This window comes from Tenrec ecaudatus, chromosome 12, assembly GCF_050624435.1.
Source record: "Tenrec ecaudatus isolate mTenEca1 chromosome 12, mTenEca1.hap1, whole genome shotgun sequence".
In the NCBI taxonomy this organism is placed as follows: domain Eukaryota; kingdom Metazoa; phylum Chordata; class Mammalia; order Afrosoricida; family Tenrecidae; genus Tenrec; species Tenrec ecaudatus.
In genome coordinates this window covers 49,149,662-49,177,145 of record NC_134541.1, presented here as the reverse complement: position 1 = coordinate 49,177,145, position 27,484 = coordinate 49,149,662, and the positions used below count along the sequence as shown (strand labels likewise).

General features: G+C 43.1%; 1 pseudogene; it reads left to right on the top strand.

The window, feature by feature from the left end:
• The first annotated feature begins 1,369 nt into the window (after window positions 1–1,369).
• LOC142422463 (heterogeneous nuclear ribonucleoprotein K pseudogene) lies at window positions 1,370–2,679 on the top strand (annotated as a pseudogene).
• Window positions 2,680–27,484: the final 24,805 nt, after the last annotated feature.

The window sequence follows — 27,484 nt, the reverse complement described above, 5'->3', positions numbered from 1 at the left end:
TTCATAGCATATAATAACCTGGAGACCATTATGTTGAGTGAAACTAATCAATCACAGAAGAGCACATGGTTATAAACAAGCAAACACACGAGACAAAGATGTTTGCACCAAAGGGAACAGAATGTGAAGGCAATCCAAGCACAGAGGGCATGTGAGGTAGGTGGAACAATAGGCCAGTGTGGTGACAGGTAGTAAAATAGGTGAAGTAAAAGATAGTAATCCACAAGAGAAATCATGCATGTTGGGGGAAGGGGAGCGTGGCGTGCAGCAAGGAGGTATGGTAAACTATTAGGTGGTTTGATAAAGAGTTTAAAATGTTGATTACAAAATTGATTATCTGAATGCAAACACCCACCTACTTTACAATAAGAAATATTCAAAATATCTCACTTGGTTGATTAATAATACTGACTTTTTCCAATTCATGAAGGAAATACATATTGTGGGGACTCTACAGTTTTTTTAAAAAAAAACCTTGCTCTTCTTTTGTATGAATATTTAACTTGAATAAATGATTCCTTTCATGTAGAAAAGGTATTCTCAAGGAGCTGAAAATAGTTGTTCAGTTAAATACCACTTGGTTCTGGTTGGGTTCTCTAGAGAAGCAAAGCCAGTGATGCCTGTGTGTATATGCATAGAAGAAGAAATTTATATTAAGAACTAGATTACACAATTTTACCAGCTGGTAAGCCCATTCTGGTTCAAGTCTCTGTGTCAGATCATAAGCTGGAGGCATCTCCTGATTCATATAGCTGCAGGAAGATGAGGCAGGGAAACCACAGGTTAGTGGATGCCAAGGTTGGCAGTCTGTTAATAGCTCCTATGATTGGCAGACAATATGGTAGCCACAAATAATCAGAAATTCTGGACTATATGAGGAAGAATGATGCATCCGATTGGAGAATGGTTTATTAACAATCTGCAAGATGCAGATGATGTGCAACCTTACTGAGTGAAAATGAGGAGGACTTGAACCATTTCTGAGGAAAATCAAAGTTTGCAGCCTTCCGTATGGACGACAACGCCATGTAAAGAAAACCAAAGTCCGCGCAACTGGACCAGTAAGTAGGTAGCATGATGTTAAATGGAGAAAAGACTGAAGTTGGCAAGGATTTCGTCTTGTTTGGATGCACATCAATGCTTATGGAAACAGCAATTAAAAGATCACACAACAGATTGCTGGGTAAATCTGCACAAGATCAATTTAGGAGAAAGGAGGAGGGCAGTCGAAAGCACTGTGATGCCTTTATCCTGGTCTCTAGGCTACCGCAGCACTGGGGTGTCGGTTGTTGGTTCCGCCCAGAGCACTTCAATTCTGCTCTGCAAGGATATATAATAACCAATTTCTGGACCTATTTAATAAAAGAAAATGGAAACTGAAGAACCAGAAGAAACCCCAACACTAAAACCAATGGTGAATTTGGTAACCCCCCAGCAGAAGCTATGGAAGAAGAAGAAGCACTTAAATGATCTAGGAACTCTGAGAGATGGTTGAGCTGCGCATTCTGCTTCAGAGCAAGAATGCTGGGGCAGTGGTTGGAAAAGGAGGCAGGAATATTAAGGCTCCTCGTACAGACTACAGTGCCAGTGTTTCAGCCACACACAGCAGTGGCCTCGAGCGCATATTGAATATCATTGCAATATCAATTATGATATTGAAACAATTAGAGAAATTCTGAAGAAAATCATCCTTACCTTAGAAGAGTACCAACACTCTAAAGGAAGCGCCTTTGACTTTGAGTTGAGACTGTGGGTTCATCAGAGTCTGGCAGGAGGAAGTATTGGGGTCAAAGGTGCTAAAATCCAAGAGTTTCATGAGAACACTCAGACAACAAACAAGCTTTTCCAGGAATGCTGTCGTCATTCTACTGACGAAGTGGTTCTTGTTGGAGGAAAACCTGCTAGGGTTGTAGAGGGCATGAAGATCATGCTGGATCTTATATCTGAGTCACCCATCAAAGGAGGTGCACAACCTTATGATGCCAATTTTTACGATGAAACCTATGATTATGGGGGTTTTACAATGATGTTTGATAATCGCCGTGGACGGCCTGTGGGGTTCCCCATGCTGGGAAGAGGTGGCTTTGACAGAGTGCCTCCCAGTTGGGGTGGGCGGCCCATGCCTCTGTCGAGAAGAGATTATGATGAAGATTATCATCAAAGACCTCCTCCTCCTATTGGTGAGAGCCGAGCACGGAATCTTCCTCTTCCTCTTCCTCCTCCACCACCGTCTAGAGGCGGGGATGTGATGTCTTATGACAGAGGAGGGAGACCTAGAGACCGTTGTGACGGCATGGTTGGTTTCAGTGCTGCTGAGACTCCGGATTCTGCAGCAGATACCTGCAGCCCATCAGAGTGGCAGATGGCTTGGGAACCACAGGGTGGCTCAGGAAATGATTATCCCTATGCAGGGGATCATGGATCATATGGTGCTCCTGGTGGACCTATTATTACTACACAACGAACTATTGCCAAAGATTTGGCTGGGTCTGTTACTGACAAAGGTGGTCAGCGGATTAAACAGATAGTTTGCCAATAGGAGCTTCAATCAAAATGGACGGGCTTTTAGAAGAGTCTGAAGATGGGATCATTACCATGACAAGAACACAGGACCAGATGCAGAATCCACCGTGTTTGCTGCAGAACTGTGTGAAGCAGTATTCTGGAGAGTTTTTCTAAGACTAGTGAAGAACTGAAGGAGTCTGGCATCTTTTTAACATGTTTTATCTGCATTTGTTTAAAAAGCCAGCATTCCCCTGCATCTTGGGTGCTGTGCATGTGAGGTGTTGAGGAAGCCCCGCCGTTCACCAGACGTCATGTCATAGTTCCCGCACAGGGTGGGAGGGGGGTGTGCAAACACTAACATTGAAATCTTGGAACAGCAGCAGAGTGGGTGAATTGTATTTTATTTTTCATTGTTGGTTGTTTCAAAAATTTCCCCTATGCAATTATTGTGAACACCTTGCTTTCATGGTCACTATAACCTCTGCGGGGTGCAACAGGGAGGAGGAAAAGTAACAAGAACAATACTTCACGTGTCCCTGGCATTCAGTTCAGAGCCGCATGCACAATGCAGTGCTCTTTTGGAAGAAATGTTTTATGATTTAAAAAGTAAATGTAGTGAACCGAAAAAATAAAAACTCACTGTAAAGTGTTGAGAAGAAAGGTTGCTGCTTTGAGGACTAAGGTGCACCTGACCCAAGCCATGATGTTTTCAGTCACCTCATAGGCATGTGAAAGGCATGAGCCAATGAGCGCTATAACACTAAGGAAGGCAAGAGAGGGAAAAGTGGAGGCAAGCTTGGCGGAGAAACAGCAGCAGTAGACCAAAGAGACCAGCAGGACATGGAGTGATCATCTCCATGGGAGACTCACAGGACAAGGTGGTTACAGTCGGCATGCCATCCCACAGAGTAAGAACATTGAGTGCTTTCAGGCAAAATGCTTGTGATAGAGTGAAGTGCCTTTGGGCACTCATCAGGAAAGCTAAAGTATTTATAAACTTGCCTGAGCAGGGGAGCCACCATGTCTGAGAGAAGGCAGAAGGTCAAAGGGAATGCCTACTCTCTGGAGGCCAAAATGAGAACCTAGACTCTAACAGAGCACGGTGGCAGTCTTGCCTAGGGGCACAGCTCGGGAAGAAGCTGGTCTGACAGAAAAGTATATCCTGCATTGCACAAGTCATTTTCTTTTTTTTTTTTCGTTTTATTATTTTTTTATTATTTTTTAAACAATTTATTGGGGCTGATACAATTCTTTTCACAGTTCATACATATACATACATCAATTGTATAAAGCACATCTGTACAGTCTTTGGCCTAATCATTTTTTTCTCTTTTCTTCTTTTACATTTTATTAGGGACTCCAACAGCTCTTACCACAATCCATACATATACATACATCAATTGTATAAAGCACATCCATACATTCCCTGCCCCAATCATTCTCAAGGCATTTGCTCTCCACTTAAGCCCCTTGCATCAGGTCCTCTTTTTTCCCCCCCCCTCCCTCCCCTTTCTCCCCTTCCTCATATGCCCTTGGTAATTTATACCTCGTTATTTTGTCATAGCTTGCCCTATTCGGGGTCTCCCTTCCCCCCTTCTCTGCTGTCCCTCTCCCAGGGAAGAGGTCACATGTGGCTCCTTGTAATCAGGTCCCCCTTTCCAACCCACTCACCCTCCACTCTCCCAGCATCGTCCCTCACGCCCTTGGTCCTGAAGGTATCATCCACCCTGGATTCCCTGTACCTCCAACCCTCATATGTACCAGTGTACAGCCTCTGTCCTATCCAGCCCTGCAAGGTAGAATTCGGATCATGGTAGTTGGGGGGAGGAAGCATCCAGGATCTGGGGGAAAGCTGTGTTCTTCATCGATACTACCTCACACCCTAATTAACCCATCTCCTCTCCTAAGCCCCTCTATGAGGGGATCTCCATTGGCCGACACTTGGGCCTTGGGTCTCCACTCTGCACTTCCCCCTTCATTTAATATAATATATATATACACATACATATATACATATACACATATATACACATACATACACACACTTATATCTTTTTTTTTTTTTTTTGCATGATGCCTTATATCTGGTCCCTTGGGCACCTCGTGATCGCACTGGCCGGTGTGCTTCTTCCATGTGGGCTTATTTGTTTCTGAGCGAGATGGCCGCTTGTTCACCTTCAAACCTTTAAGACCCCAGACACTATCTCTTTTGATAACCGGGCACCATCAGCTTTCTTCACCACATTTGCTTGTGCACCCATTTGTCTTCAGCGATCCTATCATGGAGGTGTGTAGTCTATGATATGATTTTTTGTTCTTTGATGCCTGGTAACTGATCACTTTGGGACCACTCGATCACACAGGCTGGTGTGTTCTTCCATGTGGACTTTGTTGCTTCTGAGCTAGATGGCCGCTTGTTTATCTTCAAGCCTTTAAGACCCCAGTCACTATCTCTTTTGATAGCCGGGCACCATCAGCTTTCTTCACCACATTTGCTTGTGCACCCATTTGTCTTCAGCGATCCTATCATGGAGGTGTGTAGTCTATGATATGATTTTTTGTTCTTTGATGCCTGGTAACTGATCACTTTGGGACCACTCGATCACACAGGCTGGTGTGTTCTTCCATGTGGACTTTGTTGCTTCTGAGCTAGATGGCCGCTTGTTTATCTTCAAGCCTTTAAGACCCCAGTCACTATCTCTTTTGATAGCCGGGCACCATCAGCTTTCTTCACCACATTTACTTGTTCACACACTTTGGCTCCAGCCGTTGTGTCGGGAGAGTGAGCATCATAGAGTTCCAATTTAATAAAAGAAGGTATTCATGCATAGAGGGAGTGTTTGAGTAGAGGCCCAAGGTCCTTCCGCCACCTTAATACTTGACCTATAAATATCGACACAAAGATCTATTTCCCCAACCTCCTATATATATTTGCATGTACATGTCTTTGTCTAGACCTCCATGAATGCCCTTTGACTCCTAGCTCTTTCCTCCATCTCCCTTGACCTTCCTCCTGTCCTACTACCATGCTTCATCGCCACCTGGGCTAGAGTATACCTCTTCTCTAAGCAACCTTACCCTTGATCATTTCCCATCAGGCCTGCCACTCCCCCTTCTCTACCCTTTGGGGTCCCATGTTTTTCCCTTGTCCCTGGGTTTGTTAACACCACTTCCTTACCCCCCCTACCCCCCACCCCAAGTCCCCCCGGAACTGTCGGTCCCGTTGTTTTTCATCCAGATAGTTCATCCAGCCTGTCCTATTCAGACAGACCTGTGGAGTCACTAACATGCACGAAAACTAGACAGAGGAACACAAAGCAACAGTATACAACCAGACAACAAAACAACCAAAACAAACCACTGAAAAAGAACAGAACAAAACAGTTCACAAGAGAAAAGCTTGTAGTTAGTTCAGGGATCTTTGCTGGCCCTTAGGAGCGTTTTCCAGTCCAGTCTGTTGGGGCACCACGCCCTAGCCCCAAAGTCCACTTTCAGCATTCCCTGGGGACCTTGCCACTCCATTCCCTTGCTGTTCCGCTGCACTCCCCCAGTGATTTGCCTCGGTGTGGTGGGATCAGGTCAGGTGCAATTCCCACACTGTGTCTCCGGTGCTGTCCCCTGTATCGCCCTTAGTCACTGAGGGGCATCATGTCTCATAGTAGGGCCAGCCATGTTGTTCTCTCTGTGGACTGGCTGCTCTACTCAGGAACATCATCAACACGGCCTGGTGGGCCAGGCTGTGCTCCACTCTCTCCTCCTGCCCCTTCATCTGCTCCCGTGTGCTCTGATCAAATATGTCCATCTCCCATAGCTGCAGGGTCAATGTCGTCCTTTGGAACAAGTTCTTTTCGGGGGAGGGGCAGGAATCCACTTAATTTATGGTGCTGGGGCCAGCCTCCCAGACCTCTCCACCGGTTCCGTCCTCCACGCCGGGATATTGCATTCACACCTTGCGACACTGGGTTGAAGTCTGGTCCCACTTTCCCTGTGGAGATATAAACCATACCCTCCCCTTGGGTGGATTAATGCCCCATTTCTGTCATGCTGATTGTACTTACCTCAGGGGACTCATGTTGTACCTGTCCCTTTGGGTCTGGCTTACCTCGCTTAACATAATTCCTTCCAGCTCTTCCCATGAAATAACGTGTTTCATGTGCTCATCGGTGCTTTTTAGTGCTGCATAATACTCCATTGTGTGTATGTGCCAAAGTTTGCTAATCCACTCGTCTATCGATGGAAACTTAGGCTGTTTCCAAGTCTTTGCTATTGTGAATTGTGCCGCAATAAACATTGGAGTGCATATGACTGGTCGTGTTTTATTTGCTGCTTCAACCGGGTATATGCCCAGTAGAGGGATGGCTGGGTCGTAAGGTAGATCAATTTCCATTTTCTTTAGGTATCGCCAGATTGCTTTCCACAGTGTCTGTACAAATCTGCACGACCACCAGCAGTGGAGGAGGGTTCCTATTTCACCACAGCCCCTCCAACACTTGTTGCTCTCTGATTTACTGATCTGAGCTAGCCTGAGGGGTGTTAGGTGGTATCTCATGGTTGTTTTGATTTGCATTTCTCTTATGGCAAGGGACTTCGAGCACTTTCTCATATATTTATTGGCCATATTGATCTCCTCTCTAGTGAAAGTTCTTCTCATTTCTTTTGCCCACTTCCTTAGGGGGTTAACTGTTTTCCTCTTTTTGCAGGTCATGATGGTGTTGTAGATTTTAGTAATGAGCCCTTTGTCTGACGTGTCATTACTAAAAATCTTCTCCCAGTCTGTGGGTTGCCTTGTCACCCTCTTGGCAAAGTCTTTCGAGGTGCACAGGTGTTTTATTCTTATTAGATCCCATTTGTCGATTTCCAGATCACCTGTGTGTGTCCCCTTCCCTGTTGCAGTGAGCCTATGTGCTCCCTGGGCCAGTGCTCTGAGATTAGTCCCGATTCCCTCCTTAATGGTCCTGATGGTTTGGGGTTTGACTTCTAGATCTGTGATCCACCTTGAGTGTATTCTTGTGCATGGGGTGAGGTAGACGTCTTGTTTCAACTTTCTACATGTGGATATCCATTGTTTCCAGCACCACTTATTAAAGAGGGCATCTGCTTCCCACTTGACGTTTTTGGGACCCTTGTCGAAGATCAGTTGTCTATATGCTGATGATTTTACTCCTGGGCTTTCTATTCTTTTCCACTGGTCTGAGTGTCTATCATTGTGCCAGTACCATGCTGTTTTGACCACTGTAGCTATGTAGTAGGCATTAAAATCAGGTAGGGCGAGTCCTCCAATTGTGTCCTTCTTCTTGAGGAGTTCTCTGCTAATTCTGGGTTTCTTCCCTCTCCATATGAAGTTGGTGGTCAGTTTTTCCAATTCTTTGAAGAAGGTTGATGGTAATTGGATTGGTATAGCATTGAACTTGTAGAGTGCTTTAGGAAGAACTGTCATCTTTACTATGTTCAGCCTACCTAACCATGAGCAGGGGAGCTTCATCCATTTGTGAAGGTCACTTTTGGTTTCCTGTAATAGGGTTTTATAATTATGCTTATATAGGTCTTTAGTATTTTTTGTTAAGTATATTCCTAGGTATTTCAGTTTGTTCTTGGCTACTGTGAAGGGTACTTCCCTCTTAATCGCCTCTTCCATGGCCCTGTCCGATGTGTATAGAAACCCTACCGACTTCTGTTTATTGATCTTGTATCCTGCTACCCTTCCGTATTCCTCTATTGCTGTAAGTATTCCAACTGTGGAGTTTTGGGGGTCTTCAATGTATAGGATCATGTCATCTGCAAATAACGATAGTTTCACCTCCTCCTCTCCCAACTGGATCCCTTTGATGTCCTTCCGCTGTCTTATGTTGTTAGCCAGAACCTCCAAAACGATATTGAATAGAAGAGGGGACAGGGGGCATCCTTGTCTTGTACCCTTTTTCAGTGGTATTGTTCTTGTCTTTTCTCCATTGACTATGATGTTGGCTGTTGTTCTTTCATAGATAGCTTGTATGAGCTTGAGGAACTTACCTTCCAATCCTATCTTCATGAGTGTTTTGATTAGGAATGGATGCTGGATGTTGTCAAATGCTTTTTCTGCATCTATGGATATTATCATATGGTTTTTATCCTTTTTCTTCTCGATGTGGTGTATGATATTGATGGATTTTCGGATGTTAAACCATCCCTGCATCGCTGGGATGAATCCTACTTGGTCGTGGTGAATGATATGTTTGATGTTCCTTTGTATTCTATTGGCCAATATTTTGTTAAGGATTTTTGCATCTATGTTCATTAGAGATATTGGTCTATAATTCTCTACACTTGTGGGGTCTTTTCCCTGTTTGGGTATCAAAGTAATGCTGGCTTCGTAAAATGAGTTTGGGAGCTTGCCGTTCTTTTCTATGTTATGGAATACTTTGTGGAGGATCGGTGTCAGCTCTTCCCTGAATGTTTGGTAAAATTCTGCTGTGTAGCCATCTGGCCCTGGGGCCTTTTTCCTTGGTAGGTTTTTGATGACACTCTCTATTTCTTCCTTCGCTATGGGTTTGTTGAGGTTCTTGATCTCTGTCTCAGATAATCTAGGGATAGATTGTTTTTCTAAATATTTATCCATGTCTTCCAGGTTTCTGAATTCATTAGAATACAAACCTTCATAGTACTTTGTGATTATCCTTTTTATCTCATTGGGGTCTGTTGTTATTGCCCCCGATTCATCCCTCATCCTGGCTATTGATGATTGTTCCTTTCTATCTTTGGTAAGCTTTGCCAGGGGAGTGTCAATTTTATTAATTCGTTCATAAAACCAGCTTCTAGTTGCGTTAATCCTTTGCATTGTTCTTTTGTCTTCCCACTGGTTTAACTCCGCCCTGATTTTTATTATTTCTTTTCTCTTGCTATTGGAGGGGTAGTTCTGTTGACTCTGTTCTAGTTGTTGGAGGTTTTGTGTTAACATATCTGTCATACGCCTTTCTTCTTTTTTCATGTATGCATTCAGTGATATCAAGCTACCTCTGATAACTGCCTTTGCAGTGTCCCATAAGTTTTGATATGTTGTATGCTCGTTCTCATTAGTTTCTAGAAATTTCCTGATATCCTCTCTGATCTGGACCTTAACCCATTCATGTCGCAGGAGATCGTTGTTTATTCTCCAATTGGTGGCCCTTGCTTTTCTGGGTGCCCTTCTATTAATCTCCAGCTTTATGGCATGGTGGTCTGAGAAAGACGTCTGGATAATATCTATGTGTTTGAATTTACTCAGGCTGGCCTTGTGCCCCAGCATGTGATCTATTCTTGAGAAAGATCCGTGTGGATTGGAGAAGAATGTGAAACCTTTTGCTTTTGGATGAAAGGCTCTATAGATGTCTATCAGGCCCTGTTGCCTAATTACATTGTTTAGCTCTCTGGCTTCTTTGCTGAGCTTCTTTCCCTGTGACCTGTCTTTCTCTGATAGTGGAGTGTTGAAGTCCCCCACTATTATTGTTGTTTCCGTGACTTCTTCTGTCATTTTTTTAATAGTTTGTTTGACGAAATTTGCCGCACCATTATTAGGTGCGTAAATATTCAGTATGCTTATTGCTTCCTGGTTTACTGAGCCTTTGAGCATTATGTAATGTCCCTCTTTGACTCTTTTTATGTTTTGGATCTTGAGATCCATTTTGTCGGAGATTAAGATAGCCACTCCTGCCTTCTTGGAGTTACCATTTGCTTGGTAAACTTTCTGCCAGCCCTTTATTCTCAGCATATGCTTGTCTGCTTGTTTAAGGTGTGTCTCTTGCAGGCAGCAGATTGATGGGTTATGTTTTCTAATCCAATCCTCCAGCCTCTTTCTTTTAACATATGAATTGAGCCCATTTGTATTCAAAGTGATTATTACAATCTCTGGCTTCATGGTTGCCATATTCTGTTTTGTGTTTTGGGTCTTTGCCTATCTTCCTTCATATCAGTGTACTGCGTTTGAGTGGAGGGTTTCTATCCTGTCCTCTTTTCCATCTGAGACCGTGTTGTCCTGGTACGTGTTGCTGGCATGTTGGCTTCTAGATGGAGATGGGCTATATGGTGGTCTCCTGGTGGTTCTAGTTGGAGCTTGATCTTCTGGCCATAGTGAGTCAGCCAGTATGTTCTGCAGGGTCGGGTGACTTGCAGTATATTTTTTGAGTTCTTCCTTGTCCTGGAAGACCCTTATCTTACCCTCTATCTTAATGGATAACTTGGCAGGGTATAGGATTCTGGGGGAGGCATTTTCATCTTTCAGTTTTTGGAAGATGTTGCTCCATTCTCTCCTCCTCTTCATGGTTTCAGCTGATAAGTCTGAGCATACCCTTACCTGCGCTCCTTTGTATGTGACTGTCTTCCTTTCTCTTGATGCTCGTAGAATTTTCTCTTTTTCCTCTAAGTTGGATAATTTTACAATTATATGCCTTGGCGTGTTCTTCTTGGTGTTTAGCTTAGCCGGCGTCCTCTCTGCTTCCTGTATGAGAGTCGGATTCTCCTTTGTTAGGTTGGGGAAATTTTCTTCTAGGAATTCCTTTGCTATCTTGGCGGTCGATTTGTGTGTTATGTTGTGTTCCGGTAGACCGATTATTCGAATATTATTCCTCTTCATAGCATCTGTCATTGATCTCAGGCTGTCTTCTGTTTCTTTAATTTTCCTATCTGATTGTTTTTCTCGCTTGCTTCGTTTGGTTTGAGCGTCCTCGAGTTCACTGATACGGTTCTCAGCCTCCTCAAGCCTAGATATAGCTTCTGTGACCTTTTGTGTGGCCTCTGCTACCTCCTCTGTTAGTTTCTGCAGTTCCTTTTGGTGGATAGTATTCATCCCCTCTATTGTGGACTTCATCCCCTCTATTGTGCATTTCATCCCTTCTATCGTTGCATCCTTATTTTGGTTTGCTTCTCTTAGCTCCTGTATTACTGCAAGCAGAGTTCTGAAGATTTCCTTTTGTGGCTGATCTATATCTGTTTCTTCTATGAGTGACGTTAGGTCTGTTAAAGTGCCTCGTTTTTCTGATTTTTTTGTTGGGAGTGATGTGGTCTGTTGATTTTTCCTTGATCCTTTAATAGGCCCCATGCTTCTGGGAGACAGGAGTAACCTTATTGTGTGGAGGCTCAGGCCACTGTGCCGTCTCCTGGGGTGGCTGGGGCGGGCTGCGGCAGGCTTAGGGCTGGCACTGGGGACCCAACAGGGCCCCAGGTGGTGAGAGCTGGCTGGAGCTCACTGACGGCTCCTCAGGGACTGCAAAGCCGAGACCCAGGCTCCCCTGCAGGTGGAGTGTTTGATCTGCCCGGGCTGTGAGCGGGTGCGGGGAGGCCCCTTGGATAGCTGCGCAGGCAGCTGCGGGACACTGCAGGGAACAATGGTGTTCGCTCTCCACCCTTTTGGCGCGAAACCGCAGGGGGTAATGGCGCTGGCAAAGGAGGCTTGGCGCGAAACCGCAGGGGGCAATGGCGCCCTTCCTCTGCTCAGGCTCAGAGTCGCGGCCGCCAGGGTCCCCGCAGCACCCTGGGGAGGGCACCTACTCTTGTGCCTTGCGCAGGGGGGGGGGGGCCTTGGTGGGCAGACTCAGCAGCGCGGGGCGCGTGCTCCACGGAAGCTTAGGGTCCGGGACAGGCGCGGGTTGGGCTATGGCTCCCGTCGGCGGGAAGTGCTCAGCGCAGGGTCCCCGCCAGGAGTGGAGCTGGCGCTAGGCTGCCAGGGGCTGGCGGGGGCGGGCGGGGGTGGGAGGCCAGCGCACGGAGGGCAGGTGGAGAGGTCCGCGGCAGCGGTGCGGGTGGATGGTCCCCCGTGGGGGTCGCCAGACAACCCGCGGGTCCGCTCCCCTGAGCTTGGATGAATGGAGGGAGGGACGTGGGCCCGAGGGCAGATCGCTGCCCTGCGGGGAGAGGGGAACTGCGGGAGAGGAAAGCTTCTCTCCCAGTGGAGATCCGCGAGTGGGGAGTGGGGAGTGGGCCGCTGGAGTAGGCAGGGCAGGCAAGCGGCTCTGGGCTGGCGTCGGGTTTGGGGATGGAGCCTAAGCCGGTCGCCAGTGAGCTCACGGCAGCTTAGTGGCCAGAGATGTCCCACTAGTCCGGTCCTCTTTCACCTAGACCCCTGCTCCGGACAAATACGTGGGGTAGGACTGGGGTGCTGTCCCAGGGGGATATTTCACTCACCAGACTCTTACTATTCAGCTACCTGGTCGCCAATCCCGCTTTGTTTGGAGGAGCTCTCAGAGTATGCGGGTGTCCCTGTCGGCCATCTTCCCCGAGTCAGTCATTTTCTTAATAACTCTCCTAAGTCTAAATATAATCTGTGAGATGTGGGTGACCATTGCAACCAGTTATTGAACCCAGCAGAAAAATCCCTTTAAAAGGGACGGCTAGCATCAGAATTGGTGAAAGTTTGGAGGGAGGAGAGATGTGTGGCCTCTCCCTCATATGGATAGTCTTGAACTGACCTTGACGGTGGCTATTCTCTCTCCTCCTGCTTCTGAGGTTACATGACGAGTCTGGTGTCAGAATGGTACTTCTACACTTCCCTGTTTGCCTGGTGGGGCAGCCGGCTCTCTGTAGAGGTAAGTTATAAGTATGCACAGATACTGTGTCCATTCCTTTTTAGTAGCATGACCCACCATTCTCCGGGATTTGCATGGCAAATTGGAAGTCCGTGCCTTCTGCAGTCTCTTCTGCTTTAGGGCACAGATGACTAGAGAAAGAGAACTTGAAAGGCAAGGGAGAAGAATGCTTAGGAAGAAGATAGTGTCCAAAATGCACTCTATACCTTGATGTCAGCGATCAGCAAGTAGGAGAGTAACCTGGTTCTGCTTTCTGACATAGTGTTTTTGGAAATGGGAACATTACATTTGCTCCCATTCCATTCCAGGCTCTTGATAGAAAGCCTCAAAGAAATCACTGCACCCTCAGCTTAATCTGAGTGGTGTGTATCAGGACCCGATAGGTTCTCAAAATCCAAGCCTAGTCTGAATGAAGATGGCTAAGAGAAAGAGAAGAGATAAATGGCGCTGTGTGTCTGTTTCTGTGATCACACAGTTAATCAACAAGATGTATCATTGCCAAAAATTATATTGCATGTTCCACCACAGATATGTAATTACATCTCCAATGCTAAGTGCAGTCAGAGATCAAAAAAGAGTGGTGCTTTGTATGAGAAAAATACAGGCAGAATGATTTCAAAAGAGTACTTCAGCCAATAAAATAGGGGACACAATCCAGCTCCCACTGATGCTTAATATCCCTGAGTGACTGGCTCCATCTAGGCAGCTAGAGATGGTGAGCTCCAGTCTGTTACTGAGACAAAAATGTTATATAAACGTATGCCAAATGATCTGAGAAACCACTGGATCCGAAATGTCGGGACTTGATCAAATTGTACTAGCGGGGATGGTTGCAGAGCCCGAAATTATCATTATTTTTTGTTACAAAATTGAAGAACATTCACGTAGGTTTGAGACTAAATTTTGTGCCTACAAAATGGATTTTTAGGTTTCATGGTTCTTTTGAACTTATCATAAATGCAAATCTGGGGAGAGTGACCATTTAGTCGCTGCCATACAAAATTGTGCTAAGGTCACACCAAGTCAACAGACACTCCTACCAGAACGATCGGTGAAACAAATTCAAGTCAAGATGTGCGGAGGGGAGTTGAGCATGCACATCTTGCAGAAGGCAAGTAAGTGCACCTCTGTACGTAGGAAAATGAGGCAGACCAACATCCCAACGGCGGGAAGAGAAACGGCTTAATAATATGTAAATAGAACCCCAAGGGGAGAATATATGTGTGGTATTATGTTCTTAATTAGACTCTTTAGACCTAGTTGCTATCCAGCCTTTGGTGATCCAAGCCATGTGCTCTAGACGACTGGGACTTTAGACCATATTCTTGAGGCTCACAACCTCCTTCACAGGCCAGAGGATTTGATGTGGAAACCCGACTAACCGAACAAGACTCTCCCTCAGACTCATTTGTATCCCGTGGACTAAAGGCTGAAGCCACATGGTATGAGAAGAAGCGTATGACTGCCAGACAAAGGCATAGAACTGGTGGTCATTAGCCGAGCATGTACTTATCATCTCAATGTCCTTCTTGCTATCAAAATATGTAGTAATCCAGTAGACCTGTATAGCCCCCTCTCAGGGGGATGGACAGCAGAAAAGTGGGTGAAGGGAGACATTGGTCAGAATGAAACATGAAAAAATAATAATTTCCAAATTGTCAAGGGTTCATGCTAGAGGGAGAGGGAGGAGAGAGGGAGAGGGAGGGGGGGGGGGAGAATGAGGAGCTGATACCAAGGGCTCAAGTAGAAAGAAACTGTTTTGAGAATGATGAAAACATATGTACAAATCTGTTTGACACAATGGATGCATATATGTATTGTGATAAGAGCTGTAGGGTCCCCAAGAAAATGATTATCTTTAATCCAGTAGGCCTGGTTCCGCCATGGTCAATAAATATTATTGAAAAGTTTCATCTTAGCATCATCCACCATTGTTTATATAAATTGTCCACTCGTTTAAAAATTTAATCTGTACAAGTCAATAATCAATGTATTGCACTTTGTAGCCAGCCTACACTGTATAATATCCTTTTCTCAAGTGTATTTTAAATTCTTTACCACTGGCCAAATTAATAACACTATCAATAGAATGACCTTATGCCGCAGGGAGAGGAGGCTAATGTTCTCTAACATAAAATGACAATGTTGTCTCCAAGATGAACCACAGACAAATACAAACCATAGGTATATGAATGGACTGGGACTTGCACTTAATTCTAGCTCCAATCTAAGAACAATTCGTTTTTATAACATGGCCCTGCTTGATATGTGCCCTCATGAAGATACCCCTGAAGAGATGGGTGCTACAGAAAAATGTGGTGAAGAAACTAGATGGTGACCAGCTATCAGAAAGAATGGTATCTGGGGTCTTAAAGACTTGTCTTCAAACAAGCAACCATCTGAGTGAGGCATCCACTAAGTCCACACAGAAAAAGCACACCAGTCTGTGTGATGCAAGGATTGCCAATAATATAACTAACAAAGGAGGGAAGGGCATGAGAGCTTGAATGATCACTTGGTTTGGAGAAGGCTCTGGATGACAGTGGAAGGCCAAAAGCCATTTGCAGATCCCCACATTGATTTCCCTCTGACCATAATTGAGGCACGTGAATAGCCTTTTTTTATCAGAGCACTGTAGAGATGATTATAGTAGATATAGACAGGTTAAAGTGTGATATCTGATATGATCCCCCTTTTGACCCATTTAAAAGTTTTATCAGTTTTTAAAAAGAGAGAGAGAGAGATGGAAATACACATGGATTAAGCCTCAGGTCATCACCTCTGAGCATAGACCAAGGGTGTGAATAGCCTTGTTATGATACACAGTGCATTGGAAAGTGGATTATGGCAGGTGTAGTTAGATTAAAGTCTAACACTTTATCACTTGATCTCTGCATTGGCCTGGGTAGACTAGAGAAACAAATTCATAGACATGCATATGTGTATAAGAAAGAGCTTTATCAACAAAGCCCACATGGAAGAAGCACACCAGCTGGTGCGATCACGAGGTGCCAAAGGGATCAGGTATAAGGCATCATGCAAACAAAAAAAAAGAATATATATATATATATATATATATATATATATATATATATATGCCATAGTGAATGAAGGGGGAAGTGCAGAGTGGAGACTCAAGGCCCATTTGTCGGCCACTGGAGATCCCCTCATAGAGGTGTTTAGGAGAGGAGATGGGTCAGTCAGGGTGCGATGTAGTGCCGATGAAGAACACAGCTTTCCCCCAGATCCTGGATGCTTCCTGCCCCCCCAACTACCATGATCCGAATTCTACCTTGCAGGACTGGCTAGGGCAGAGGTTGTACACTAGTGCATATAGGAGCTGGAGGCACAGGGAATCCAGGGTGGATGGTGCCTTCAGGACCAGGGGTGTGAGGGACAATGTTGAGAGAGTGGAGGGTGAGTGGGTTGGAGGGGGAGAACTGATTACAAGGATCCACATGTGACCTCCTCCCTGGGAGATGGATGGCAGAGAAGGGGGGTAAGGGAGACTCCGGATGGGGCAAGATATGACAAAATAACAATCTATAAATTACCAAGGGCACATGAGGGAGGGGGGAGCGGGGAGGGAGGGGAAAAAAAAGAGGACCTGATGCAAAGGGCTTAAGTGGAGAACAAATGCTTTGAAAATGATTAGGGCAAAGAATGTACGGATGTGCTTTATACAATTGATGTATTTATATGTATGGATTGTGATAAGAGTTGTATGAGACCCTAATAAAATGTAAAAAAAGAAAAAGAAAGGAAGAGCTTTATATGCAAGAGCAATTGAACATTGAGCAAACATCCCAGCCCAGTCCAGATCAAGTTTGATGTTAGGCCATATGTCTGCTACCAATCTATAAAGTCCTCTTCAGACTCATGAAACACATGCAATGACTCTGAATGCAGGAGGATCACAGGCCAGGGGATAGAAGTTCTTGTGGATCCAGTGGTGGCGTACGCATCTCAGCTCTGGCAGGGTCTCCATGTGGCTGCTTGAACTCCAGGGCTCTAGTGTAGCTCCGTGTGTCAGAAGGAACGTCTCACAGGGAGTGAGCCTGTGCCCTGCCTCCAGTGACCTATTTATCTCCTTAATGCCTCCAAATGAGGTCATCAAGCTGCGACCTAATTGTCAGGCTAAACTTTACCCCTTCGCTCTTAGGTCTCAAATTGACAACAGATTAGGAAACTACCAAAATCTCCCTTTTGACCCACTTTAAACTTGTTCTAGTTTTGGGGGGCAGTGGGGGGGGAGTTTCTAGTTTTAAAAATTTCTGTTTTCTTTTCAACTAGGTTTTTCTCTGCTTTATTTTGTTATTGTTATTAGCTTCTTTGGGCTCTTTGTTTTTTATTTCTCTGTGTTTCTCGGTATATGAAATCCAGGATGGATGGAGCTATAGAGACAGTAAGGATTATGGTTTGTTGAAGGTACAGCAGGAGGAGTGGGTAGATTTGGGACATGGGGCACTAATATCAAGGAGTACAAGAAAGAAGAAAATGTTCTGAATTGGACTGTGGTGATGATTGTACAACTCTTTTTGACATGACTGGACTATTAAATTGTATATTTGCATTATGTCCCAATAAAACTGTTGATTTTTTAATAAAATAAAATAAACATCCCTTCATGGATGCACATCATCAGCAGGCGTGTCATGCGCTTGGGATTTTATAGAAAGAATACCGCCAAGAAAAAGATACTTAACATCAACAAAACAGACATAATTTTCAATCAAAGGAAAACATTAAGACAAAGGAAATAAAAATAATCAGAAGAAAGTACTTTTATAAAATTGAAAAGTCTATATTAAAATAGCTATTTTCAAGAAAATAGTTATGAAAATCAGTATCAGAATGAATATAAAACTTGCATTATGAATGTTATCAAAGACAGAGCTCTAAAAAGCATGGCACTCAGATGATTCAAACTATCAAAAGCCAGATTATTCCAATATTCCTAACACATAAAAATTGGCAGCAAAGGAATGGCCTCCTCCTTTCCTCCTTGAAGTCATTTTTAAGATGTATATACAGGGAGTGATGTATGATTCATGGACGCTACGCAAGCTCCCTCCCTCTTTGTTTGGGGGAGTGGATTTGAAGTTTACTTGACCTGAAAGCTGAAACCTGCCTACGTCTTGGTCTTTATCCTTATAGGGGTGGACTCGTACAATATTTTTTGTGTGTTTGACTAACTTTGCTCAGCACAATGGTTTCAAGGTTTACCTATGCCATAAGTTTGCTACTGGTTTCTAGGGATGTATCATATCCCGTCATGTGTACATACCATAATTTCTTTATCCACTCTTCTACTGTGGAGCATTGAGACTGTTTCCAGCGTCCTGCCAGTATAAATTGTGCTGCAATAAGCATGAGATGTGCAAGGCTGACAACCAGGAAGAGAGCGTACGCAGACACATTCTCTCTGCTCACATTCAGGAAGCCTGGGAGGCCAGGGTTCTCCAGGAGGAAGCCCTTCGTGTTTGGGGTGGAGCTGCATCCCAGGCACATTCTCTCAGTAAAAGTTGTTCCCCGTGACGTCCCCTCGTAATGATGACACTTGGGAGTGCTGCATGCGAGCACCTAGTTGCTACGATGTGCCCTCCTAGGTCAACTGCTTGAAAGCGATTGGCCTGAAGGTTGTCTGCCACCCAGAGCAATCGGACCCTATTGTCTGTCCCACGTTAAGTAGGGCCCACTCCCCTTTGCTAAGGGCCATAGCTTGTTCCCCTGGAGAAGAGCTCAGGGCCACTTAAGGTCCAGCCAGCGCATAGACCACCAAGGTTGGGCCACCATCTTAACTCAGAAACTCGCCCATCTTGTTACATATGTACCTTCCTACACACTTTCCTAGTGCCCCTCCTTCCTATTGTGTGTATGCCCCTAGCTCATGCCCCTCATACACGTATGCCTCTACAACCCCTTCCAGTCACAGATGTGTGTGCTGTGGCTTGCATGCGGGAGATGATAGAAGCTTGTGGGACAACACATTCCGCCTTCACTCTGGTTCTGTTAGGTTTGAGCTCCCGGCCAGGAAGGGGTGGTACACCTAGGTGGGCGTTACACTTGGATTGGCCCATCTGGGTCAGGTGAGTTTGATTCAGCCAATGGGGTTAATCAGTATCGTCGACCACACCTCCCAGCTGGGCCTCTGAAAAGCCAAGGTTTTACTCTGGGCTCTCTCCCAGCAGCTCCGACGCACAGTTCAGCATGGCCAGGCTGCACAGCCCAATGTGTGGCTGTGCCGCATCACACCGATCGTGCCGTACCCTGGCTTGTGTTCCATTACTGTAAAGCCTGAAACTGCTTCTAACTTTCATAGAACTCACCTGGATCACAAACCAGGCTTGGCGTGAATTCTGTCTCGCGTGAAGCCAAGGACTGAGGGCTATCGCTACCCGAGAGAGAGCGAGAGAGCGAGCTAACAGTTGCAGTCACCATGGACGAGGTGAGCCCTTGCATGTCTTGTTTGTTGTTTTCCAGTTACCCCTCAATTACACAACCACCCCTTGGACCCACTGGGTTTGGGGGAGGCTGGTCCCCCACAATGAGAGGGCATGCAGCTGCCCGAGTTCGGCCGCTGGATCATATAAGAACTCAGAGTTCCATTCGCAGTTGTTTTAGCCAGAGCTTTATTACTTTCCATCATGGTTGTGCATGTTCACAAGTCCACCAACAGTGTAAAAGTGTTCGTTTCTCCACTTCCTCTCCAGCATTTGTGGTTTTCTGGTTTTGTTTCTTTGTTTTAATTGGGCAATCATTGTAGGTGTTATAGCGCATCATAGTTTTAAGTTGCATTTCTCTGATGATTTGTGATCCTGAGTCTTTTTTAATATGTTTGTTAGCCATTTGTTGCCATCTTTGGTGAACTGTCTGTTCATGGGTTTGTTTGTTTTTTTGTCCACTTTTCATTGGGTCATTTCCTATTCTCTTATTGAGTTGCTATAGAGTTCTGTAGATTTTGATAATTAGACCCTTATCCTTGTGTCATTGATGAAAATAAATTTCCCGGTATATGGGCTTTTGATGAAGTTGTTTGATGTGCATAAGTCATAAGGAAATCAAAGGGCCACCAAAAGATTGTGCTGAATATATAAGCTACCAGGTCCAGCAAAAGCTGTGGGCTGCATTCACAGAGATCTAAGGATCCGCCAGGTTGATGTCCATGGTGTTGCCAAAAACAAACAAACAAACAATTCAGTATCCTTTGTTTTGTTTTATTTACCTATTTATAAATTGCTCTAGTTTTTGTTATTTTCTGTTTTCTTTTGGATTGAGGTTTCTTTGTGTTTTTTTTGTTGTTGGTGGGGTGTATATGCTTTTTATATTAATTCTTTATATGAAATCTATAATTGGTCAATCTATAGAGGCAGTAATTCGATTAATAATTCCTTTGGGTTACGGCATAGGAGTCCTGGGGTGTAGTAGTTACCCATTGGTCTACTATCTGAAAGGTCAGCAGTTCAAAACCACCAGCTGCTCCGCAGGAGAAACATCAGGCTTTCTACTTCCATAAAGCCATTAAGTACGATTCTACCCAGATCTATAGGGTTGCTATGAGTTGGAAATACTCAATGACACTGAGTCTGGTTTTGATCTCAGAGGACTATTATCAATGGAGGTTGAGAGAAAATTGGAGAAGAGGGGCTCAAAAATGAAGAAAATTATCTAAAATGGACTATGGTAATGATGGCAAAGTTTTAAAAATATATGGAAAACATTGGATAGTATGGTATATTAGTTATATACCAAAAACAAGTTTTTAAAAGTAAAAGGAAGATGTGGAGTTGAAAAATCAGTCACTGACAAGCCTATAAAGCTCAGTTCTACTCTGACAAACAGTCACCTTAAAGCTGAGTCTACTTGATGACGTGAAAGAAAGCTTTCAGTCTTCCTTTTGTCTTTCTATGAATTTAATCAACCAGTATTTTAGAGGACAAATATTAGAGAACAATCCTTAAAGCCACCTTTTGGGACTCGAATTTGTGCTCCATCTTTAAAAGCTGTATGGCTTCTACATACCATTTTCTTAGCTCTAAAAGAGGAAACAATATCTACTTCACTTGATTTTATCTTTAGAAGTTAATGAGTAAATGCATGCCAAGTGCTTATAGCAGTCAGTGGCTGGCACATAATAAGGATTTGGTAAATGTTATGTTTATTATTTGAAATAGCTAGGTACAAATTTTAAATACACAGATACCTTCCAACATTTGGACTAATTTTATTTCAATTTAAATGCCTTCCAATATTTGGAAAAATAATAAATAGAACAATGCATGCATCCTCATTTACTAATCATCATGGATTATTTTCCCCTATTCACTCATTCAACTTCCGGCCATCCAGTCGTTTCCAACTCAGAGGGGCAATTCCATAGGGCAGGAGTACTCCCAGGAGTTCCCATGACTATAACTCTTTGTGTCAGTCTGGGTACTTTAGAGAAACAAATCCACAGAAACTCATGTATAAGAGAGAGTTTTATATAAAGTTTAAGTGCGCATCAAGAAAACATCCCAACCCAGTGCTGCCCAAGCCCACAAATCCAACATTAAACCATTTGTCCAACACCAATACACAAAGTCCTCTTCCATCTCACATAACAGACTCAATGAAGCCGACTGCAGGAGGAAAGCTGAATCAGTGAGCGTGTAAGCATCTCAGCACTGGCAGGGGTCTCCACATGGCTGCTCCAGCACCCAGAACTGCATGGGGTAGGTCCGTGTGGCTTCTCCTTGGGAATGTCTTACAGGAGGTCAGCCTTGCAAGCTGAAGCAGGGAACTGCTAAGGCAGCTGCACCCTACAAAGTAAGAGACCTGAAAACTAGAAAGCTGAGGCTCACCAAGCCATTTATCTCTCTGCCCTTCAATTAACCCCACATGTGTTTATCAGCCAGGTTGGCACAATAAACTTTAACTAACTCACTCTTTATGGTAGTAGAAAGCCTCCATTTTCTCCTTTGGAGCCACTGATGATTCTAAACTGCTGACCTTCCTGTTAGCATTCCTAGGGCACCACTATACCACAAGGGCTCCCATACCTGTACCTCCTCCCCCATTCCCTCATTAGCTGTCATCTGTTAAAACACAAGAAGTGTATCTAAGACTCCCAGTATGTAGCTAACTTATTTCAGATAGGCGTGAGTGGTGGGAAAAGAGTTTCTTCTTTTTTTTCTTACTTTTTTTCTTTATCATTTTATTTCTTTTTATTAATTAGGATTTAATACATGTAGTGTATCATTCCATAGTTCAATTACATCAAGTAGAATTGTAAAATTGCTATCACAATCAGTTTCCAGAATTTTTTTTTCTACAAGGACTCTGACATCACCTCCCTCTTACACCCTCCTACCACCACCACTGTACTCCCTTCCCCTGAAACCCTTATAACTTCATCAGTCCTGGGTTTCATAGATCAGAAAACAGGAAAGCATATAACAGAACTTAAAGAGGGTGACCTTCAAAGACATAACACCTTAGAGATATATCCTAATATGAACAGACAAAAACCAAACCAAACAATACAAAGCAAAACTACTGAAAATTCTGGAAACCAGATCAGATTCAGCCCACATCATAGGGGAGATCTACTGACAAAGTTGTAACTGTTCAGGTTAGATTTATGCCTTTGATCTTCTGTACTCCTCTCTCCCAAGCTCTCTGTTTCCGTGGCCCTTTTCCCTCCATTCCTCAATTTCAGTTAGGGGGAGTTCTCTGGAGGCTTATTTCCTATATAGTTCCATAAGTGAATCTCAGGCTCCCACTGCCATCCACAGCCTCTGTACAATGGGATTCTCACAGTTAAGGCTCTGATAATTACCCCTCCATCAACTTCAGATTACATGGATTACAATCCTTCAGTGACTGACAATGGTGTGCTTCTTTGATGTGGACTTAGTTTACATCTCATTTCGATGGCTGCTTGTTGGAGACAAGCCTTTTCTTGAAATAATACTGAACCGATGTCAACAAATCTGGCTTGAACTCTGTTCCCAGCTAACACTGTGGTCCTGTGTAAACCATGTCCCTTCTCTGGTCCTCAGTTTTGTTTTGTTGTTTTTGTGAAAATGAACACAAATGCTCTTTCAGGTTCCTTTTAGTTCTGAAAGCCCGTCCCATTCCATGGAGTTCAGGGAACTCTCAACCCAAGGAAGAGTGTATAGAGGGACATCTGACTAGCTATGTCGAAAGGCGAAGGCACTTTCTCACTTTAACCTGACCTCTTTCTTAGACCCAAAATTTTTGTAAAAATAATCAGGTGTACCATGAAACATATTTATTTTAATTTATTTTCCAAATATGAGGAAATACAACCTAATGACAACCTGACCAATATTTTATACAGTGGCTCACAACGTGGGGCCCAGGGATTGGCTCATCTTTACAAGTAGGTCAAAAACAAGTCAGGTAGAAGAATTTTCATCCCTCCTCAACTCTTTATTATTTGTTTCAGATTGTGGAATGGGGTTAGCATATCAGGAGAAACTGGAAGTAGACAATGTAGCTCTGTTCATTTGTTTCCAGGGAATTTGATGAAATAGTTTTGCCTTACTCAACGTTTCTTCTTCTAGCCTGCCCACCCCCCTTCTGCTTGGATTATATTAGTCACATGAATAATTAGCAATTAGCAGCATACAATTTATTGTGTATTAACGGCACTAGATTTATTTTGGCTCAGAAATCTGTGGCTTTATTTTTGTAACATTTTAATTTCATGGTTGGATATTAAAACTGTAAATTATAAATTAGAAAAAAATAAATGGGAGTCTCAATTAATGATGCTTTTGGAAACTGTATGTGCAATTAGGATTAATTCACTCTACCCTACTTAGAGCACCCCTACCTTCCCTACTTTTTGCTTTTTAATATACGCCTTAATTTATCCAACCTCCCATAAAGCTGAAAATTCCCTTGCCTAATTTAATTCTTTTTTAGTAAGCATTCATCAGGAAGTTGATGATACCGACCTACAAATTGAAGCAACTAATTTACCTTATACCGCCTTGTTTAAATAGTCCCTTGGTTTTGCCTAGGACCCCTGGTGAGTCGTGGCTATGAGTTGGACTGCAATCCTCAGGGTCGGTAGTTTGATGGCGCTTCCTACTGCAAACGTTATCATAAACAGTGACAGTCTCAGAGATCCACAGGGAGTCACACTGACTAGATGGCAGTGAGTTTTTGTTGGTTTGTCGTTGCCTGTTCCTCTCCTTAACTATCTTCTTAGTGCCCAGTGGCCATGTCAAGGTGATACTACTCAAGTGCTGGGCTTGCAGCCTCTGAGTTGAGCGCTAGTCTTTCCCACCTGGTCAGTTGAGAACTGCAGGTTACAAAGATGGTTTTGATAGTGTGTTTTTACGTTCTGCAAACCATACCCCAAAGGAAACAAAAGGTGGTCATTTGAATCATGCTCTCTAGTTAGATGGAGACTCAAAATATGCCCCATCTTAATCCTGCCATCTTAGCATAACAGATCACTCGCTCCAAAATAGAATTATAACTATAAGTACACAACAACAACTCACTGATATAAGTTGATTTTCACTCATAGAATTTATAATACACCACAAAGGGAGGATTATTGCCAGAACGGTCTGATTAAACAATTAACTACATTTCAGTGAGGAATTTACATATATATGAGAGAAGCCTAATGGCCAATAGCCAATGAAGATTAATTTATGAGAACAGGATGAAGTAGCTATACAGACTAATCTTCCTTTACCTATACTAATCGATATCCATTAAATTAATTAGATTAGATTAAATTAGAGTACATTAAGCCCAACTAAACTAAATTAAATAATTTAGTTGAGGACTATCCACTGAACTATTAGCCACCATGTTAACAATTCGAACTCATTAGCTCCTCCGTGGGAGAAAGATGAGGCTGTCTGTAGCCATAAAGATTTGAAGTCTTGGAAAAACAGCAACAGTTTTACTGTGTTTTATAGGCTTACTGTGCGTTGGTATCAACTAGTGACAGTGAGTTTGGTTTGTTTTTGTTTTAAACACAAAATCTGAAAAAATAAATAAATCATGGACCTAATGTTAAATCTAAAGCAATAAATTTCTTTAAAGAACATATAATAGCATCAAAGAACAAAAAATCATATCATTGTAAATGAGGGTGAGTGCAGAGTGGACACCCAAAGCCCATCTGTAGGCAACTGGACAACCCCTTACTGAAGGGTTATGGGGAGGAGATGAGCCAGTCAGGGTGCAGGGTAGCAATGATGAAACATACAACTTTCTTCTAGTTCTTAAATGCTTCCTCCCCCCCCCTCACTATCATGATCCCAATTCTACCTTACAAATCTGGCTAGACCGAGGATGTACACTGGTGCAGATAGCAACTGGAAACATAGGGAATCCAGGACTAGTGATGAGAGTGGCGATAGCTGGAGGGTAGAGGGAATGTGGGATGGAAAGGGGCAACTGATTATAAGAATCTACATATAGCCTCCTCCCTGGGGGATGGACAGCAGAGAAGAGGGCAGGGGGAGACGTCGGACAGTGTAACATATGACAAAATAATACTTTATGAATTATGAAGGTTCATGAGGGAGGAGGGAAATGAGGAGCCAATATTAAGGGCTCAAGTATAAAGCAAATATTTTGAGAATAATGATGGCAGCAGATCTACATATGTGCTTGACACAATGGATGGATGTATGGATTGTGATAAGAATTGTATGAGCCCCCAATAAAATGATTCAAAAATAAATAAATAAAAAGAGACCTTAAACTCAAAAAAAAGGACATATAACAGTAAAGCTTTGGTGCATAGTGTTTTTCCTTTCCAATGATGAATTATAAAACACAGTGAAATATGAGCAATAGAGAACAAAATAGATAAGTAGGTCCTAATAAGATGAATAATTTAATTTCAACTAAAGACTACAGAGACAAACTGTAGCCTGGGAAAGAAACTCAGGGATAAGTAACAAAGGAATAATATAAATTGTCAATAATTTAACAATAAAAAGACAAATAACCCAGTCAAGCATTAAGTAAAACTCAAATATGGCAGATGGATTTAGGTTAAAATGTGACATCTTATCATTTAATCTCCCTTTTGACCCATTCTAAAATTGTTTCTGTTTTTTAAAAAAATAGTGAATTAATGTGGATTATGTGGATTAATCCTCTGGTGAACCCCATCTGAAGATAGACCAGGGGTGTGAATAACCTTGCTATCATGCAGAGTAAATTGGAAAGTGGATTATTGTAGATACAGTTAGGTTACAATGTAACACCTTTTAATTTGATCTCCCTATTGACCCATTTTAAATTTGTTCTAGTTTTTTATATTTTCTGCTTTCTTTTAATTAAGCTTTTTCTCTGTTTTACTGTTATTGTTCTTAGGTTTTGTTTGTTTGATTTTTAATGTTTTTCTGTATATGACATCCTAGATAGTTAAATATATAGAAACAGTAACTGGATTAAGTGTTCCTCAGAGGTGGGGAGGTGGTGGTGAGGAGGGAAAGGAGAACTAATAACTATGAATACAAAACTGGAAAACAAAAGGTCTAAAATTGATTGTACAACTCTTCTTAATATGATTGATGTATTGAAGTGTATGATTTGTTAATTATATGCCAATAAAACTTAAAAAAATTAAACTAAAGACCTAACAATACTTCACCAAAGACGATATTTACATGACCAACAAATACCTGAAAAGATGCTCAACATCAGTGCTGTGAGGGAAAGTCACATCAAAATCCTAACAAGATGCCATTTCACTCCTACTGGCATCCTAGGCTACATACTGATCTGCTAATAGCGGAGTCAGCAGTTCAAACCCACCAGCCCCTATGAAGGAGAAAAATGAGAGTGTTTGCTTCAGTAAAGATGAAAATTCTCAGAAACCCAAGGGAGCAGGCCCACTCTGCATTATACGGTTTCTATGCATCAGAGTTGCCTGGATGTTTAAGATAAATGAAAATCAAAAACAATAAATTGGAAGGGATGTGGAACAAGTGGACACCCCCCATTGCTAGTGGGAGTGAAAAATGGTACATTTTTCTGATAGATCATCCAAAATTACAAATATGGTGGCTTCATAAATCAGTAATTCTATTCCTAAGAATATGAGAGTAAATTTTAAGATGTTGCTACTTGGTTCTCAATACATACATGCCTGGTTTTATTTCAAATAAAGCATGCTTAAATGTGTTTCTTAGCTAAGTGGATGGCTACCCACGATTCCTCTCAGTCATACTTTTATTAGCCTCATACGGTACCTTCATAAAAGAGGCCCATTCTGAGATTTGCTGGACCAATTCGATGGCAACTGTTCTTGGGAATCCCACAGGGGTACTGTTGATGCATTTTCTTGAGAGACACAGGATGACCATAGGAGTCTATCAGGGAGGAATTTTATGGACAGAAAATTCAATTGTGGAGAAAAGAACCAGAAAAGGTGCATCAAGGAGATTTTTTTT